The sequence below is a fragment of the Numida meleagris genome, chromosome 5 (assembly GCF_002078875.1).
Source record: "Numida meleagris isolate 19003 breed g44 Domestic line chromosome 5, NumMel1.0, whole genome shotgun sequence".
Taxonomy (NCBI): domain Eukaryota; kingdom Metazoa; phylum Chordata; class Aves; order Galliformes; family Numididae; genus Numida; species Numida meleagris.
Window position 1 is genome coordinate 68007762 of NC_034413.1, and position 17430 is coordinate 68025191.

General features: G+C 41.7%; 1 long non-coding RNA gene across 1 annotated transcript; it reads left to right on the plus strand.

The window, feature by feature from the left end:
• On the plus strand, window positions 115-6166 carry LOC110399940. Its single transcript, XR_002439480.1, has 3 exons — window positions 115-1473; window positions 2037-2231; window positions 3576-6166. It is a non-coding gene; the product is annotated as an uncharacterized LOC110399940 (long non-coding RNA).

The window sequence follows — 17430 nt, forward strand, 5'->3', positions numbered from 1 at the left end:
GCCGCGGAGCGGAGGGGCTGGGCCGGCCCGGCGTGGGCAGCGCCGGCTCTGGGGCAGAGCTGAGGGGTCGCGCCCGCGGCTCGGGCTGGTTTGTATAGAGACACAGAGCCAGTGGTGTTGGAAAAACCTCGAGGATCCACAAGTTCAACCCACCCCCACAATGCCCACTGACCATGTCCCTCCGTGCCGCATCCCCACGGCTCTAGAACGGCTCCTCGAGCAGCCTGTCCCAATGCATCACCACTCTTTCGGAGAATAAACGTGTCCTGCTATCCAAAGGGGCACCTCCCGTGGAGCAACTTCAGGCCATTACCTCTTGTCCTATCATGGAATGGCTTGAGTTGGAAGGGACCTCAAGGATCATCAAGTTCCAAACCCCTGTCACAGGCAGGGTTGCCAGCCTCAAGATCTTGTTCTAGATCAGATTGCCCAGAGCCCCGTCTAGCCTGGCCTATCACCCACTTGTAATTGGCCCACAGTGCTTGGTGGCAGCAGCATGGCTGCTCAGCTGAGTTTGGGCTGCAGGGATAATGGGGAGGGGCGTGAGGAAGAGATAGCAAGGAGCGGTACACCAAATGTCTTAGAGCAAAAATGATAGGAGAAAAAAAACACCCTCCAAGGATGCTTTTGTGACAGAAGCAGATGAAAGAGAAAGAAAATCAGGGCGGCTATCAGTTATGTATGAGTAGGAGGCTGCGTTCTTTTCCGTGATAAATCTTTTCAGGTGCTGTTACCCTGTGGGACACTAGGCAGGTGTTACTGTTACATCCTGTTTTGTAAACCCAAAATGAATAACAAACCTCTCAAGCAAAACTTTTCGGAGAAGGAATGTTTGTCACGCTGACTCAGTTGAGCATAGTGTTATCTTTGGTATGTAGATGCATTTTTTTTTTTTTTTGTTAATAGGAAGTCAAAATGAGTAACATCTAATGAACTGATAAAGCAACATTTCCAAAGAATACAACCGTGAGAGAAGTCGAGGATTTGATGAATTATATCTTCTGCCTACATTTGCTAATCAGCTATTGCAAGAGTGATGAGAAGGCTGACACGCATGAGAAATACCCTTCTGATAATAAGCATTTTGTTTCACACTTTTCTAGGCTCATAAAACTTGAATCAAGTCACGTCCCAATAGCTTTCCACTCTTGTCCACCTCTGAAGTTTGTGATACCATCAAGCTATGGGAAGGCCAAGCTATTATTTATTTTTTTTAACCTATGCAGAAATGCTAGGATCTGAAAGTCTTTAAATATTTATCACTCACGTTATAAATATTTTTATAAGTGTAATTCCTTGTCTTTCAGCTATTGTCACAGAGAGTGAGGTGGGAGGAGAACTTCAGTCCGGCTGCAAGATTGGTCCCAGCGTGTGCTGGAACGCAGACAAACTGAATGTTTTATCCCCAACTTATAGAAAAATGGAGGCGAGGAAGTGAAGGCATTCATTTTTAAGGAGTAGAAGCGCTAATTTGTAAGCGGGCAATTTAGGCTTGATTATTTTTTTTTTTCTTTTTTGGAGGAAAAGCACAGTGTATATACAGTTCCCATTGAAATTAAACTTTAGGCACCCAAGCAGAAAGACTTTGGCCATACTCTTTTGGGGTCCTGCAGCCCTAATCCCATGTTCTAATTGGCGAGTAATCTGTGGACAGATATTGTAACAGTTCCTTTAGAATATTTTTCTACTTCTCACTTATTTGCATACTAATGGCATAAAAATAGGCACTTCCTGCCAGTAATTAGCTGGAGCCCAGTATTTAAAGAAAGAAAAAGACCACAGCATTATGGTAGACGGATGGTACTGAGGAAGCTGCAAAAAAGAGTCACTTCTCTTGCGCTCAGTGCCCTTAATTTAGAGTTCAGGACTGGCAACTCCGTTACCTCTGTGTGACAGGGATTAACTGTTTGCTTGGCCTAATAACTCTGCCTGTAATGAGCCCCTCAGTAACTTTTTTCTTCACAAATCACTCTATCTGTCCTACACCCAGTCTTGCTGCTGTGAAGGTTTTTCTTTTTTTTTCCCCCTTTTCCCAGAAAGAATAATGCTCAGAGTGAAGTCTGGACCGGGAGCGCTGTTCTGTGTGAAGCACCATGACTCAGAGCAGCTTTGGGTGTACACGAGGAGTTCTGACCTAATGAGGCACTGTGCAACTCAAAACCACACAAAGTCATACGAAGCTCCAGGTTCAGCCACTTTAAAATAAGCTGTTAATTGCTGCAGAGCTTCAGGTATCTATACTGGCTTGTTTAACGCACATAGAGATCACAGACTTGAGCACAAACCAGGTTGGTGATACACAGACGTTCTCCCTATGCAGCATAGCAACACAGGTCGCTTTCGTTTAACATATGAGTGTTCTGAGTCAAATACACCGTGGAGGGTTTTCTGTGTTGCAGAAATTTCTCCACTGCTCCTCTGCTGGTGGTATCTCAGTGCAGATGAAATATGAAAGCGTGGAGTTAACCATCTGACTCTGAGAAACAGTGATAACTTCGACAAGACAGGGAAAGTTTATTTTCCTACTTTCATTCCCCCAACTTCTCTGGAGATAAGATTATGTTCTCCAGGGCTACTGAGCTGACACCTTCAGTGAAGAATTAAATGGAGGAACACTTCCCATGGTATTACTTGCAAGAAATTTAAGCAATTAGTGTTTGCTGTCTACAATCGGACAGTACTGATCTCCAGTGATGCAATTTAAAAGCTCATGAGATGAAACTACAGTTAATTATATACCCTTAACTTATTTACCTATTTCAATAGCAAGGTAATTACTATTGTACGGGTATCAATCTCTCTAATACATTGATGGTAGCTATTAGCTTCTCTGGAGTTGCTGCTCCAGATAGACCCAATGAATGAGGTTTGTATTCCTAAAACGGTGATCGGCACTGCGCCTGTAAATGTTTGGTCCCCTTAGAAGGATCCAGAATGAAAGTTAGATCCTCTAGGGAATGTCTCTCTTCTTTGCAGACATGAAATGCCTACCTCATTTCAGTGTGACTTTTGCATCAATGTAACTGTACTCCTGAGGAGGGAGTGGTGATGTCAGACAGCTGGGGTGGTGCTTTCAGACTCCACTAGAAAAGCCTTTTCCACCTTTCTTACACCTTTTAATTTTGTTTTCCCTCTATCCATCCCACTTTGTGGCTGATTTGAATGTCAAGTATGCATGGAGCTCTGTGTATTACATTGTGCCGAACTAACAAATGAAACTGTGTCACACGCTTCTTATCTTTAAAAGCAAACCTTGCAAAGCTTGTATCCACTCTTCCAGCAGAGCTATACTACCAGGAAGTATTTTCCTGAAAACTTTGAGACTCTAGCTTATTAAAACAGATCCTTAGGATGATTGGGTCTATTCCATTAGTAGATTTATAAGTGTACAGACTGGGTAAACAACAGTGACAGCTTGGGGAAGTGTATGCACCTGCTTATTAAAAAGACGTTAACAAGGGCAAATCTAAAATAAGAACATGTACCACAACCCAATTTTCAGCAAATTTTTATGCATGCCTACACTTAAGGTTACCAATGTTATTGGCAATTTCTCTCTCTCTTTTCTCTCTCAGGAGTACACAACTGATGAGCACGGAGCATCTGTGGCAAAGGGAAAAAACACCGTCTTCAAATTTTGAGGAGCAAACATGACCCTTTCTGTTTTTACTGATTTCCACCCACATTTGGTTAATGTGAGAGAAGGAGGAAAATGAAAGAAGCAGAGAGATTTTCTTTGCATGGAAGGACTGAAGAATGTATTGTTTTCTCAGTCACAAGCAAGTGCTTTCATCACCGTTTTTGCTCTACATTCTAAGTGACAGAGAGTTTTCTATGTTTTACTTGTATAACTTAGGAGAGGTCACATTTGTAAAAGTCCCTCCGCAGAAGTGAGCCTTCTCTTTGGATGTATGCAAATTCTACAGCACATATGCAGTTTGTAACTTGCCGATAGGTATAAGCATATGCAAAATGGAGATTAAATGTGTATATGCAAGTTTGCAAAATTAATCAACCAAGAATATACAGAACTGCAAATGCTTTGTTGAAAAGATTTATGAATTAGCCTCCTATGGAAGCTTTCACTCAGGGATGCTAAATACACTTCATTTTTTATCAATAATTAATAATTTATAAGATTTACACGATAATATTATTCACCCATAATAGCGTTTTAAAAACATATCCCATTCTTGTAAGGACCTGTCAGTACTTCTGCCTATTCACAAGTGCTTTAGTGGTGCTTTTTATGAGTATAAAATGCTGCCAGTCTGGAGCCCCTCCAGGATTAGATCTTAATCCCTAAAGATACGTAAGTGCTACCACCTCTGTTTCACAGATTGAAAACTGGGAGTTGAATGGGAAAATGCATGCAGATTTACACACAGTCCATCATGGACTAAAGAAAGAAAGTTTAGACACCAAACTTGTAAAGAGTATTGTAAGAACAATTACTTTCCCTTCTTAGAGACACTTTCATATCAGTAGCTGATCTGAACATTATCAGCAGAGAAATTGAAGCCCTTGGCCTAACTGCAAGTCCTGTGTTTCCGCATACAGCTGGTAGCCTACCCTTGATTCCTTCTGTTTTCAGAAACTGAAAAAGGAGTTCAAATGATTCTCGCAGTGCAAGAGGCAAAAAAGCAATGTTTCCCTTCAATACACCTTTTACTAGAACTGGATACAATGGGGTGTAATTGCTTTCAGAACATTAAAAATATCTGCTATCTTCCTCCCATCCTAGGTAGAATAGAAGTCTGATGTGTTTTTGCTTTGTAATTTTCTAAAACGAATAATTCTGATTTAACCAAACCTCTTCAGAAGGAAACTGACTGATATTATCTTACTTCCCTCTTTTCTTATTGCGGAATTGTTGAGAGAATGCCAGTTGTTGCTACTTGTCATCACAGCTTTCTATTGCTTGTTGAGGACAATAAATATGAACCAGAAGACTACTTAAAAACTGACCAGCATGCAGAATTCAAATGTGTAGGTAGTAACACAATGACAATATAAATCTAGTCTTTCATTCATTCCTTAATTGCAAACACACACATATACATGCACACAAATTGTGCCTTCTGAAAAACAATTCTATTTTATATGACTTCACAGAATTTGTTCAGCAAAAATGTTGAAGAATTTTTACTTCTCAGGTACTAAGCTGTGAGTGAATGAACATCTCTGTCTTTCAAAGGGTTGCAGCAAAAGTCATTGACACTTGTTATCATCAAAAGTAGGAAAACTGGGAACTGCAACGTGAAATTGAACTGCCAAGGCTGATGATAGCTCAGATATTTCTGACTCCACACAGAAGGCCTATTTTGTCCCACATGTGTGGTATTAAGAGACTGTAAGGTTCTGTTTGCCTCTGAACTGGGTTAATGGATCCTGAGGACAGTCCTCCCAGCAATAGCACATATTAAGGGATCTGCACAGGTTTCACAGCTGCACAGCGCTGAGTTGCTCTGCTAGGCATGAGCTAATGTACGGTTGATTTCTCTCTGGGGGGCACTTTGATTCTGGGTTTCAGAGGGGACCCTTTCAGCATTCCTAATGATGTTTTTGGCTACAAAGCCTGGCACCGTTAAAGCGTTGGTGAGGGCTCTGCACAACTGACACCAAAGAAATGCAGCTGAAAGAGCTGTAGCAAAAGCTGTCACACCACTGCTGCCCACCACTCAAACTGAAAAAGGTATAAGTACCAAAAAAAAAAAAAACCAAGCTCTGTGAGCAGAGTAACAAAGCTGTTTGCTATTACGGACAAAAGCTGCAGGAAAAAAAAAAATGAAGAGGAAATGGGCTGTATTACTGTGAGTTGGCACAGAAATGAAATACCAGGGTGCAATTTATGTATAGTAATTGTTCACGAAGCATTCTTTTGGTTTTGATAGTGACTCATTGTGTTCTTTGTGACCTTTGATGTACAGGATGGGCTGCTAGAAGACAGAGGAAGCCACAGTAAGAATATAAAACTTTATTAACTTAAGATTTTGTTGGTTTGTTTTGTTTTGTTTTGTTTTTATTGCTCACTGATCATAGGTAATGTCTCTGGAAAAGACTACCAGGGGCATTTACTTGAGCCCTCATGGTTTTTGCCTTCCCTCCCAGGCATTTGCAGTTGAAAAATAGCTCTGGTTTAGCTGAGAAATCGCTTTGATTTTAAAGAGGAAATTTGTTAAACAATTGGTTGCTGATGCTGATTACTGAGTTCTGAAAAATAAAATAACCGATTGAAATACTACTGCAGCGGTAGCCCAGGTAATGAGCAGTGATAGGCACAGCACAGTGCAGATGGAAAATGTACTGGGAGGATATTCTTCTGAGTGAATATTTTATGTTTAAAAAAAAAATACAAAAAAATCCTTTCTTACAGTCATCAGAGTTGACACAACAGACTCTTCAGTGCTGTTAAGTTCCATTATGTAAATCCATAGTGATGTAAGCCAGACACTGTCAAGTTTGATACGCCCCAAATTTGACCTAATTAGCCATTTGGTTGTTACTTTTTTCAAAGCTGGTGCAACTCAGCTCAGTTCAGGATATAGATGCTAATTGAATGCATAACCTACAGGTGCTAAAGAATTCCTACAAAAGAAGGTCTATCCTATTTGGAATGCAAGTCAAGGCTCAGGGTCACCAGCTCGGGTAGTGGGGATGGGAATAGAAATCCCATCTACAGCTCTCTTCACGTCACTGTTGTATTTCCAGGAGCGAAATTCAAACCCAGAGTAAATCAATGCAATCTAATAGATATTTGCCAGCTGAAGGAACTCCAGCTTCATTTGGTTGAACGGGGAAAGAGCCCTTCCTTTGGGCTTTGCCTTACCCCACAGTAACAAATATACTCGTGTGCAAATGGCAGCTGAGTTTCACTCTCGTCTGTGTACCCACCATCTCACACACAGCTTGCTCATTGTGCATAACCACCACTGCACAACTTGCTCCAGGTTCACCTTTCAAGCTGTGTGTCCCCGTGCAAGTGTCCCCAGCCCAAGTTTATCTCCTTTACGTTCACGTCCTCTTCCTACCCAGATCGGCCATTTGATAAGCAGCAATACAATAACGTTTTTTGTGACTACACCTTGGCCCAGATGTCTTCATATAAACACTCTATCTCTTTTGCTGTTTCCCTGCAATCCCCTAACCAAAATGAAACAAGATAAAAAGAGCTGCACAGCCCCTGAGCTTCCTGGCTTTTATCTTTTTATACCAAACCCTTTGTGTTAATTTTGCATGGCTATTTTTACATAAGAAATAATATCCTGAATTACTGCTGTCACGTGCACTTAGGAATCCCACCTAACTGTACTCATCTGGTGACCTGATAGTGTTTCCTGCCCCTTCCCTCACATCGGCGCTGCAGAGAGAGTATTGCTCAAAAGTTTCACATCTGACAAAGCAGATGATTTGGCAACACCTTCCTATAGATATATACTTTTTAAAAAGAAATATGCGTGTCTTTGAGTAAACTTTTCTTTCCAAGTGTTCTGTTTTGTCAGCTTGCCAGCTCTACTTCTAGCATTGTTCTGCTGAGATTGCTGTAAGGAAAATGAAAGAGAAGAGAAAGGTACAGAACTGGGGGAAAGGGAAAAGGGTTCCGAGGGCATTTAAAGCCTGGGGAGCCTAGCATGGGAAGGGAGATAGGCTTAGGAAACATGGAATAAAGTGGTGGAATGAGAGATAAAACAAGAACATAAAGGATAAGGGATTAGAGAGATAAGGAGTTCAAGAGATGAAATATGAATAAAGGAAAACAAGAAAAATAAGGATGAAAGGAAAGAAGTGACAGGAGTAAGACATGTAAACAATTAACTAAGAAAATATTCTGTTTATTTTAGTAAAAGAAAATTATAGTATCTTTATTATTCTCTGGTTTACTAGTTCAGAGGAATTTTTCAAACTAAGAGCTGACATTTGGGTAGTATTACTGAACAATGATAAATATAAGCCTTCCAGTTGTTGGATTAACCAGTTCTGAATTTGGTTAATTAATATGTCATTCACGATACTAAACACTGGATAAGAAAACAAAGCAATAAAAACATATATCCAAAACAGCTGCAATACAAAGTGCAGATCTGGAAGAACTCTGCACAATATTTGCAGTTACATCCACCAGCTTAGCGATAAGCACTTGAGCATAGATGGACCAGCTAGCTGACAGTGCTGCAGACTGATACCAGAACTGGGAAGTGCAAAAATACTTGAAACCGGTGCCACATTGTCCACTGACCAGCAGAAAATTTACTCAAGATCATGATTTGTCTTCAAAAGTATTTCAAAGGATGTTTTTCTTCTGTCTAGGTATTTAGAAAGTGTTATCGGTCTCAGTTTCTGCCGGAGCTGTTCACGTAGGCCACATAATGTGGTGGAACGTAGATAATTTTGCTTGTTTTCCCTGATTGTCTGAATGTATATCATCAGGAAGCTGAAACTTAGCTGAACCCACATTCACTTCTTTTTTTCCCACCAGAAAGTCTACATATACTTACGAGTCCAACAGGCAATATCAAGAAGAAGCAGTTATTTTTTTCATTAGTCTATGTTTGAGTCTGATAGGAAGTGACCAAAGAAGTTATTAACTAGCTGAGCCATACCTTTCTGATACCTTTAAACTTGCATAAAATTGTTCAGGTCTAGAGGGAAAACATTCCTTGAGGTCAGAGGTATTTGGCATGTAAAACCTGGAGTCTGCGTATTTAGGAACAAAAATTATGAAGTCCTATAATTTGCTAGTTAACAGAAATCTCTCCTTTTTTCTCTTTTTTTTTAATATGTTTTGGCAAGCCTTCACGATGCCATTGCTTCTCAGAAGGTTTTCTCTTTCCTTGGTGTCCAAGCCTTGCCAGATCTGTCTGTGCTTGTCTCCCTATCCCCCCCAGCACACAAAGAAATGTGGGGCTGCGGTCACGCTGGAAGTGCCACATCGCATTCTAGAGATGAGCTACTACTTTTACACGAACAGTGCGAGCAAACAGGAATTTACATATCAGGAAGTCGGGAGGTTTAACTTTCCACATGGGGAGCCTGCTTTGTGCTCAGATTACAACCTCCCTCTCCTTTCTGCTGAGCAGAAAGACATTTCGGAAGCTCTTGCACCTTCTGAAGGTGCACTGAGAAACGGAGCCAGAACAAACAGGGTCCTGTTCTGCTCCGCAAAGGGCAGGGCATCAGCAGTCAGAGGTGAAAGCACTTTTTTCTGTCCAGCCTCCTCCTTGATTTCCTTCTGGCAGGCGGAGGTGGAGGGGGGGGCGGTGAACGGCAGCAAGTTTCCGTCAGAAGAAGTTTCCTTCGCCTGCTGTGGAAGCACACAGCTCCACAGGCTTCTGAGCAGGTCTCCCAGCTGTCGTGAAGGAGTTTGAGGATGCAGGCAGGGTTTTGCATGAACCTTTTCCTCAGATGTGATGGGACAATCCTGTGACAGGTTTTCTTCCTCCAGAAAATCCATAGAGAAGAGAAAGTGAAGTGTCTAATGAACGCTGGTCCTAATTCTGATGTCACCCAGTCACGTCAATTCTATAAGAAGGAGAGAATTCTTCCGATTTGAATGTTTTGTTTCAGTACAAAGCACGAGTTAGTCAATGAAAAGTGGATTTGCTTAAAAGCTGGGGGGGGGAGGAGGGGGGCAGGGAGCACAGCACTGTAAAATTACTCTAACCCCCCAAAATACCACTTACATTCAAACCTGCGAGCCCAAACAGAAACGTAAGACACCTGAGAGCTGGCATAAGTGGTTGTGCATCTGTAGGATGACCCAAAAGCAGGTCCTCTGCCTAATTATCTGAGGTGTTACAACGAGAAACCACCAATAACAAACAACAATTTAAGCATCCTAAATTACATTCTGTAAAGTCTCAGCTTGCCAAATGCCTGAATGAAAAAGAATGTGAAAGATGGGCTCTCCTTCATTCTAATTCAATCCAGATTCTGGGATTATCTGTTAAAAATAGGACATTTTCTATTCTCTGATAATAATAATTTTCCATAGACAGCTGTTGATGTGCCCATAGGTTCACAATAGCTCTTTTAGCAGTGAATTGTAATAACAATTTCTTCAAATACATCTTTGAATTCAGAGCTGTATGAGCTATTCACAGGGAACACTTTAATCAGTGAAATTCAGCTTTTATTCTGCTTGTAAATTGTGACAAATGTTACTCACAGACATTCGATATAAATAAACTTCGGCCTATCATTTGTTCACAACATGTTTTTGCTGCAGTATTTCAATATTCATTATTAGCATTGCACCATCGGTCACCTTTGTGGAGCACTATTGTTTGCTCTGAGAGAGAAGCAGTCAGCAGCAGGAAATCCACGTTGGGCAGCTGTGATTGTCCAATGGATAAGGTGTGCACAATCACAAAGTGAGGAGGAGCGAGATCACAAGGCTAAGGAGTTTTCAGGACTATTTTAATATTTCCTTTCCAGTTCCCTTGACTCAGACCTTGCTTGTAACATCACTATGAGAACAAAGAGGCCACTTGAACAGTATAGGCTGAGGTCAAATTGAAAATTAATGATCTCTTATCACATTCAGACAAAGCTCCAGCTGCAATGGGTGGGGTTGGGTGCTTTTCTAGTTTATTTAATTGCCACTGAATCAGGGCTCTGAACAGTGGGCTTGCCCAGTCATAGCTGCAAAAGATGAGGTCACAGGCCATTTTCTGAGTCACTTGGCCATGCCCACCACAGACCCTGGCTTGGGAATCGTCTACGTGGCTGATCTCTTAGGTGAGAGCAAATGGAGTGCAAGTTTAATATCTTAATGAAACAAATGCCAGGCATGTGTTTTATATGAATAAAACATCTTTGGCATAAACCTCTGTGAAAAACAAATTCCAAAAGGTTGTAAATCAGAATTCAGTTTTCACTGCGCTAAAACGCGTGTGAAAAAATGATGCTGTAGATACAGCTCTATTTAAGCTAAAACGTTTGGCAGCGTCTTGTCAGCGCAGGAGAAAATGGATGTAATGCGCACATATGCACAGGCAATGACTCAGAATGATGTACAAGTGTTACTGTGTCTAGTCCAAAAGAAATACCTGGAACTCAGGAAATAAGGCTCCACAGTTCAGCAGATTTGTCAGAGGATAGATGTTCTGGTTTTGAAACTCCAGTTTTCCCCAGAGTGCTATAAACATGGCTCAGGGAAACAAATACAGTCTGGGTCAACCGATATCTCTGGAACTATTGCACAAACTATACTTTCACTTGGTATTTATAGGAGAAGAGTTTCAGAAGGAAAAAAAAAACAGGACTCCTAGCAGCATAAGGAATGAAAAGTATATTGATATCTGGAGCAGGACGCATAGGCTAAATATGCACTCATTAATGTATATGTAAGCCCTTAGGTAGCTATGACAGTTTAATCACCTTTGACTATTCGCATAAATGAGCTCTGTTTGTAAGAAGGGCAACAATCACTAAGACTTGAACCAATCTGCATTCAAGCGGAGAAATCATCTGAAGTCTGCCATTTCCTGTTTATATAAGTTTTGGCTGCCCAGACAAAACACAGCAACAGGAACAATCCTGGAGGACTTGGATGGCGGTTACGACACCTCCGAGACCATTTTGTCATGGCTGACAGTCACATTGCTCCAACTGACCCTCATGTTTTTGGAGCAGGCCACTTCGAAACAGTCCGCAGTGTATTTGTAAAGCCAGTGTGTAAATGCATTCTGAAATGGCACCACTCCTTTATTCGTGCTTTGTTCTACCACTGATACATGCAAATTTAAAGCACAACCTTGTGTCAGCTCCTGTTGTGCTCTCCATCCTTGAGGTGTTTTTGCCATTGGAAACCTTGCAGGATGAAAGAGCATATTTTCCCAAAGATAGCATCAGGCCCTCACCTTCGTTTGCTGGAAAAAAGCCTGACTCTGTCAAATGGGGTGATTGAGGTCTCTTGGAAAGTTCTAGGAGGAAGTTTGTGGTGAGAAGACAGAGAATCAATGTAGGCCCAAGCCAGAAGAGCAGCTCAGACACAGCTCCGCTGGTCACCGTGGTGAACCTACAAAGTTTTCAAGAGGTGTTTGGTAAGTTCTCACTGCCCCAGTTTCGCTACCTGCTCTTCCCTCCACATGTACAAGAAATACCTAACATGTTCACGTTACCCACTTGGTGCCCAAGAGCAACTTCCAGGAAATCCGTAAGAAGGTAAAGAAAAGAAGCAGGGTAATTTAGTCACCCTCTGGATTGGCTGCCATTGAAACAATTGTGGTGGATGGGAGATTCTATGTCCAATGTTCTCCCCTTGGACATCTCGTCCCTTCTCCATACCCATAGCACATAACCTTTCTCTCCATAACAACCTTCACTGCTGTCCAGTGTGCATTCAGATTGTCTTCTGAAAAATCCTTCTGCAGTTCTACACCACTTATCTCAGCCTACGTCTGAGCCCGTTAAATAAATCAGAGAAGATACACAATCCTGGAAGTGCTGTTAATCACAAGATAGATACAGGCATAATATGGCCGTCTGCCTATAAACTGAAGCTGAAGAAGTTATATCAGAAATGAGGTGTAAATTTTTAACATTGCACATAATTTAACTGTTAGAACAATTTAACATTTGGGTACTACGCATGGAATGTGGGATATTTTTTGTCACTTGAAGTCTTTGAAATTGGAAAACTTCCTAGAAGATATGTTTGAGCTCAGCCAGAAGTTCCTGAGCTGCAGACTCAATAACTCAAAATTGAGGTAGGCTGTGTAAATGTCTGCGATCTGCCTCCTGCAGATGATGGGCTCGAAAGCCATAATGGCCTTGAAATGTATGAAAACACTTTGTCTTTCCTGCCTGGTATTTAAAAAGGAACTGTCACAGCACCATCAATTAAGATAAGATGAAAAAGGTACAGCAAATAAAATTGCAGTCAATTAAAAATGGAAGGTGGAAGATGTACATACCTTACATAGAGGAAGTGATTTCTAGCAATTAAGCAAAATGGTCCAGATAAATTAAGTAATGAAAAGCATTCCAAATCTCATTTAAAAAAAAAAAAAAAGTGTTTCAAATACAACCCAGGAAGAAAAAGAAGCATTCAAATAGCAGTGGAAGAACATAAATATCCATTTTGAAAATATATTCAGCCAAACAGCTGTCATAGTAACCTTTGCAAATAAAAGTGTTTAAGATCTTTATTGCAGTAATACGGTATTAAGTATAACATTTCTTCTGAATTCTGGCACAATTACTCATCTCAAACTGGAAACATTTGACAAGAATGGGAAAGATCGCAGGTGCCAGTGTAGCAGGTGTGAGGGGAAGGAAGGTTTCAGAGCAAAGCCCACAGTTGTTTTCAACGTAGGGCTGCTCTCTTGGAGCTCCTTGCTACGAGTTTTGTGTAACAGCAGCTATTTTGCACAAGTCAGTGTATCACAAGGTGAATTTTTGAGTCACTTCTGGAAAAAATTACACATGGCTGTTGGGGGAAGGGGGCTGTTGCTAATGGAACAAGATCTTTCCTAGATTATGCTTGCCTTTTGATACTTTTTGTCTGATAAAGTAGAGAGCGTTTTCTAAATAATTACATTATTAGCACGGAATACATTACCAACTAATGTGGAAGCACAGCCGCATCAATTTGCAGGGCATGCAGAGGGGACGCAGTTAATTCAAGTTGAAAAGCAACTTCAGCTACAGTGTCAGGTTTAAAAGCTGAAGCGGACCTCTCCGTGCCTCCATCTGTGCACGTGAGTGTAAAGGCAGAACGTCCTCCCTCTCTCCTGCTGGCTGGTCCAGCTGCTGGCTGTGGGGACTGTTATTCATAGATGGGAAGCGCTGCAGTAGGAATTGGGAAGGAGCTGACTGCCATGCTTTGGGCTGATTGCATGCAACTCCCTGACTGGTGTGCTGGAAGCAAAAGAAGGAGGATTCTAACGAGAAGAGATACTTTGGAAATTAACAGTTGTCACCTACTCTCTATACCCAAAGCTGAGAAAAGCCAACTACTTTCCCTTCGCACCCTTCTGCGGTAACAAGGAAATTCTGCAAAGCGCGAGTTTACATCTCAAACAAGGAAAACTAGTTAGGGGGAGGAAAAGAAAAATGGTTATGGAGGAAAATACCACAATGAGACACTTAAGCATATTGGAGAGAAATAACCACACAATATTTCTCCTTCCAGTTCACAGTGCCATACTTCAGTTGGGTGTAATGGAGGAGCAGTCTCTCCGCACGCTGTTCCCTCTCTCCCCATCCCTCCCTGTGCACTGCCCCATTGGTTTGTTTGGGCAGCAGTACTGAGGTTTCAGGAATACACTTGTGCAGGTGTATCCTCTTTCGCCAGGAGAAAATCCTGATGAGTCCAGTGAGAAAACTCACAATCACTATTTCTCACCCTGACTCTTAGTATTGATACTGAACCTTGGCTTTTAGCTGCAATACCAAGTGTAGCCCATCCCAGATCTAGAGTTTCTCTATCATAGTATCCAGTCTCTCAGCCCACAATACTTAGTATTTCCTCCTTACCAGAGTTTATTTTGCCTTATTTTTAGCTGTGGCATAGAGATTTTGTATGGTGTGAAATACTCCTGAGCAATGGCTTTTACTCCAGCATAAGGCACAGTTCCTTTCTCTGCCCCTTACACCCTGCCAGCAGAGGCAGACCTTGAGAACTGCAAATTCTTACTACGTCTCTATTGCACTTTGGGCAGTTAATGAAGATAAGAGCATTTCAGTGCTTCTCTAACCTGAACTGCAAAAAAATCTTCATGTTCACCATCATCACACTGGAATAAATGGCAATTAGTTTTCAAGTATGGTCTGACTCATTCTCTCTTATGATTTCCATTAAACTGTGGCAGGGAAATCCTCCCCAGGCCTTCTGTGCTGTTCCTGGATTATTGAAGCGCTCTCCCCTGTGCATATAAAGCTGTGTATTCTGGTAAATTTGAGTTAAGATTTGTCATTTTAAAAAGCATTTCTTGTTTTAAATTCTCTCCTTCTTCAAGTCTGGCCTCATATTTAGTTCATCGTTGGCTCAAAAAAAAACAAACCACCAGGTTGGAAGGAAATTAATGGAGAAGTTAGAAGTAATTAAAACTCAGAGTTGGCTGGATACCTTTGAGAATTGCAGATGACTACCTGTGTCCACATATGCAGTGCATTTGTCTAAGTTACTAGTGTGTGAAAAGCAAGGAATGGAACGAAAGCCACTCCTGCTGCCACAACCACAGCAGATGCTGCTCGATGCCTGCTGCAGAACAGAAATGTGCTCTCAGACTTCTACAGCAGCCTCATCAGCCCTGCTTCTTGTGCCCTTGATTGCAGCCCTGCCAGCCTTTGGCCATGCACTTTCTCCTTCCTTCTAAAATAAATACATAGAAGGGTAGGAGATTGTGTGAGTCTCCAAGTTGTTTAATGGAGAAGGTGCTGCTCAGAGATGCCGCCTAGGTGGCGATTTAAAGCTCTCTGTTTCCCTCTGATTTTAATTAATAGGTTTGTATTTAAGATGAAATGCATTCAATTTGTGCACAGTGTAGAGAATGTCCCACTACAACATCAGTTATATACATAGCAATGCAATTATCATTCTCTGCTGATAAATGTACCGTGATATTGATAAGAAAGCAATAACTTCAGTGTACACGTCAAAATCAGTCCCAATAGCTTATTACAGATTGTTAAATGAACATAAATAGCTAACGTTCAGCCTGCAATCTTCATTCATGCTATGGCAGATGAAGCTATAGGTCAAAGAACTCATTTAAAACACAATAGCAAGTCTCTAACATTCGCTGGCTCTCAGTTATACCTCTTTGCAAGCACTCCTGAGGACAGGCTACCTCCCACTTGGGGCCAGGATGCCTGGAACTGCTGACGTTCGGTGTGTTAAACCTCCTTAATGTCCCTGAGACCTCCCAGTTCCGGCTGCAATCCCCCAGATTATCCATAAGCACCTTTCCCTGTTTCCAAGAACAGCCCTTTGCCCCGCGGCCTGCTCAGCCCCTTGAGTACCACCGGCTCCCTCCGGCACCAAGCCAACTCCGAGCCAAGGCCGCAGGATTTGTCAATTGATTATTTTGTATTGTTTTTCTCTACCTTTTTTTTCCCCCCCTTTTGCCCTTTCTGCTACGTTTTTTCAAGGAGAACCATGTTCTGTAAAGAGTTTGTTCACTTTCTGTTGCTAGGGGCTCGATAAGATCGGCACCAACATCTGAGAAACACAGCAGTGAACCTCCTCCAGGTGCCTCTGGAGGGGAAATCTCCACCTTTTCATTCAGATGTGGCAGAGGAAGAGCCAAGAGAGAAGCACTGGAGCTTCAAGAGCTCTTTATGGATTTCAGCTGATTTGACGATCAAGCCTCTACAGAGAAGAAGCGTGGTTCACTAATCAATATTTTCTTACGTAAGAGTTCAAATCTAGGTCTTCAGAAAAATGCATTTCATTGTGAAAAGGAAATAAAGGCTCCTTCCTTCCAATCCCACCAAGCAGGAAAGTTAGATGACATCTATTCAACAATCCAAGTCCTCCCAAAGCGTCAGGCCGACGACCTGATGTGCAGTTAATGGAAAGCATTGTGCTAAATTAAGGCTGAGATGCAAACCAAGGGGTTGGCTATACATAAATAGTGAAATCTTAAAAAAAAAAAAAACATAAAGAGTAGTTATGTCCAACATTGTCATCAGCCTCACATTTAAAAACAGTAACTCTTCACCAATCACTTCCATTTTTAACTCCTCATTCAGTTGTATTTTGCTTCGTTTCCTTTATTACATTATAGCTTCTTGCAGTAGGAGATCGTGCCATTTGTCCCACTGCAGTTAGGGTGAAGCTGTCATTGAGATGCCTTGAACAATCCCCACGTTTCACTCAAAAGGCATCAGCTTTGAAGTGAAATGGCCCCTTTATAGTGGATGGACTGGACACACACGTTAAGCTATTTGGGCTGGAATCACGTATGTATCCTGCTATGACTCAGCTCCCCTATATTTGCAACCTTTGTTTTACCGGATAAAAGAAAAAAATATCATAGTGCAAACCAAACTTACCGTTAATTGTCGTCTCTGAAGAAAATTAAGATGCTCTAATATACCGCTGTAGAATACACAATTTGTACGAGGCACCCAGATATGCTTCCCTAATTAATAGCTCCCATTGTGTCCCGATTAAAAATAGACACGAAGAGCTCCGGGTAGATGATACAGCACTACGAAATAGCATCACACCTGTCCCCACGCTGCAGCTTCCCGAGTGTAAGCAGGAGTCAAAATTTCCCTCCTCATTAAACAACAACACTGATAGAGAGTACATCACTTGGCATCTCTAAAGCGATGTACCTAAGACATACCATCTGCTACCAAGTTGCAAAAACATAGCCTGAGAAAAGTGGGACATCAAGGTGGAGCTTAATTTTCTTTAGTCAGTTCTCTGTCTATCCTGGACTCGAGCGCGCGGCGCAGAGCGGCTCACGGTGC